The sequence below is a fragment of the Pezoporus wallicus genome, unplaced genomic scaffold (genome assembly GCF_028554395.1).
Source record: "Pezoporus wallicus isolate ANWC-B61680 ecotype Strahan unplaced genomic scaffold, APGP_CSIRO_Pwel_v1 contig_14838, whole genome shotgun sequence".
Classification (NCBI taxonomy): domain Eukaryota; kingdom Metazoa; phylum Chordata; class Aves; order Psittaciformes; family Psittacidae; genus Pezoporus; species Pezoporus wallicus.
In genome coordinates this window covers 450-3,559 of record NW_026638919.1, presented here as the reverse complement: position 1 = coordinate 3,559, position 3,110 = coordinate 450, and the positions used below count along the sequence as shown (strand labels likewise).

The following is a 3,110-nucleotide window of genomic DNA, read 5'->3' as shown; positions in this document are numbered from 1 at the left end:
ATTTCGGGTTCATTTATGGTTCATTTTGGGTTCATTTTGGGTCATTTCGGTTCATTTTGGGTTCATTTTGGGTCATTTTGGGTCATTTCGGTTCATTTTGGGTCATTTTGGTTCATTTTGGGTCATTTCGGTTCATTTTGGGTCATTTTGGGTCATTTCGGTTCATTTTGGGTCATTTTGGTTCATTTTGGGTCATTTTGGTTCATTTTGGGTTCATTTCGGGTAATTTTGGGTCATTCCGTGCGAGCTGCCGCCCCCTGTGCCCCACAGGAACCTCCCCCTCGCCATCTTCATCTCCATCCCATTGGTCACCTTCGTCTACGTGGCCGCCAACGCCGCCTACGTCACCGCCATGGACCCCCAGGAGATCCTCCAATCAGAGGCCGTCGCCGTCGTAAGCCACGCCCCCTTCACGCCATAAGACACGCCCCCTCCCTGAAGCCACGCCCCCTCCGTGCCACACATCCTGCCCCATAACCTGCCCCCTATCCCCCCATAACCCGCCCCCTATCCCCCCATAACCTGCCCCCTATCCCCCCCATAACCAACCCCCTATACCCCCCATAACTTACCCCCTATCTCCCCCCATAACCCGCCCCCATCCCCCCCATAACCCGCCCCCTATCCCCCCCATTACCTACCCCCATCTCAACCCCCATAACCTGCGCCCTGTATCCCCCCATAACCTACCCCCTATCCCCCCCATAACCCGCCATCTCCTGCCCCATAACCTGCCCCCTATCTCCTGCCGTATAACCTACCCTCCTCTCCCGCCCTATAACCTGCCCCCTATCCCCCCCATAACCTGACCCCTATCCCCTCCATAACCTACCCCCTATCTCAACCCCTATAACCTGCCCCCTGTACCCCCCCAAGCCGCCCCCTATCCCCCCCATAACCAACCCCCTATCCCCCCCATAACCCGCCCACTGTACCCCCCCCAACCCGCCCCCTATCCCCCCCATAACCCGCCCTCTATCTCCTGCCCCATAACCCGCCCACTGTACCCCACCCAACCTGCCCCCTATCTCCTGCCCCATAACCAACCCCCTATCCCCCCCATAACCCGCCCCCTATCTCCTGCCCCATAACCTACCCCCTGTACCCCCCCATAACCCACCCCCTATCCCCCCCCATAACCCACCCCCTATCCCTCCCATAACCAACCCCCTATCCCCCCCACCCCCCCTTAACCCCCATAACTTACCCCCTATCTCCCCCCCATAACCCGCCCCCTATCCCCCCCATAACTACCCCCATCTCAACCCCCATAACCCGCCCCCTATCTCCTGCCCCATAACCACCCCCCTGTACCCCCCCCATAACCCGCCCCCTATCTCCTGCCCCATAACCAACCCCCTGTACCCCCCCATAACCCGCCCCCTATCTCCTGCCCCATAACCAACCCCCTGTACCCCCCCCATAACCCGCCTCCTATCTCCCGCCCCACAGACCTTTGGTGAGCGGGCCCTGGGCGCCCTGGCCTGGACCATGCCCGTGGGGGTCGCCCTCTCCACCTTCGGGGGGGTCAACGGCTCCCTCTTCACCTGCTCCAGGTGAGCTCCCCTGCCCCATAGCGGGACGGGGCGGGGAGGGGCACGCCCCCCCCCGGGGGTGACGTCACGGAGGCCCCTTTGTGACGTCACGCGCGGGCGGCGCCCCCCGCAGGCTGCTGTACGCGGGGGCCCGCGAGGGGCAGCTCCCCCCGCTGCTGGGGATGATCCACGTGGAGCGGAGCACCCCCCTGCCGGCCCTGCTGCTGAGCGTGAGCACCCCCGCGACCCACGGAGACCCATAGGGACCCACAGCGACACATAGGGACCCACAGGGACCCATAGAGAACCATAGAGAACCATAGTGACCCATAGAGACCCATAGGGACCCATAGAGACCCATAGAGAACCATAGTGACCCATAGTGACCCATAGAGACCCATAGGGACCCATAGAGACCCATAGGGACCCATAGAGATCCATAGGGATCCATAGAGAACCCATAGGGACACATAGAGACACATAGCGACCCACAGAGACCCATAGAGAACCCATAGGGACCCATAGGGATCCATAGAGACCCATAGAGACCCCTATAGTGACCCCCCTATAGAGACCCTATAGAGATCCCTGTAGAGACCCTATAGAAAGAGACCCCTATAGAGACTTCCCTATAGGGACCCTATAGAGAACCACCTATAGAGATCCCTATAGAGAGAGACCCCTATAGACGGAGACCCTATAGAGAGAGACCCTATAGAGACCCCTATAGACACCTTTATAGAGACCCTATGGAGCCCCTATGGAGCCACCTACAGACACCCCTATAGACCTGCCTATGGCCCCTATAGACACCCCTATGGCCCCTGTAGAGCCACCTATGGCCCCTATAGACACCCCTATGGACCCTATAGACACCCCTATACTCCCTATATGCCCACCCCATTGCCCTATAGACCCACCCCCTTGCCCTATAGACACCCCTATACTCCCTATAGACCCACTCCCTTGGCCCATAGACACCCTATAGTCCCTATAGACCCACTCTCTTACCCTATAATCCCTATAGACACCCCTATACTCCCTATAGACCCACCCCCTTGCCCCATAGACACCCCTATAGTCCCTATAGACCCACTTTCTTGCCCTATACACCCACCCCCTTGCCCCATAGACACCCCTATATTCCCTATAGACCCACTCTCTTACCCTATAGTCCCTATAGACCCACTCTGTTACCCTATAAACCCACCCCCTTGCCCCATAGACACCCCTATAGTTTGTATAGGCCCACTCTCTTACCCTATAGTCCCTATAGACCCACTCTGTTACCCTATAGTCCCTACAGACCCACTCTCTTGCCCTATAGCCCCTACAGACCCACTCTGTTACCCTATAGTCCCTACAGACCCACTCTCTTGCCCTATAGCCCCTACAGACCCACTCTCTTGCCCCATAGCCCCTACAGACCCACTCTCTTGCCCCATAGCCCCTATAGACCCACTCTCTTGCCCCATAGCCCCTATAGACCCACTCACCACCCCCACGCCCCCCCCCCAATTGACCCCATCCCCTCTCCCCCATTGGTCCCTTGCTCCCCCCCTCCCTCTCTCCCAT

General features: G+C 58.6%; 1 long non-coding RNA gene across 1 annotated transcript; it reads left to right on the top strand.

Annotated features, from left to right (window-relative positions):
• Positions 1 to 268: 268 nt before the first annotated feature.
• LOC130601299 (uncharacterized) lies at positions 269 to 1,749 on the top strand. Its single transcript, XR_008972636.1, has 3 exons — positions 269 to 394; positions 1,453 to 1,556; positions 1,669 to 1,749. It is a non-coding gene; the product is annotated as an uncharacterized LOC130601299 (long non-coding RNA).
• Positions 1,750 to 3,110: the final 1,361 nt, after the last annotated feature.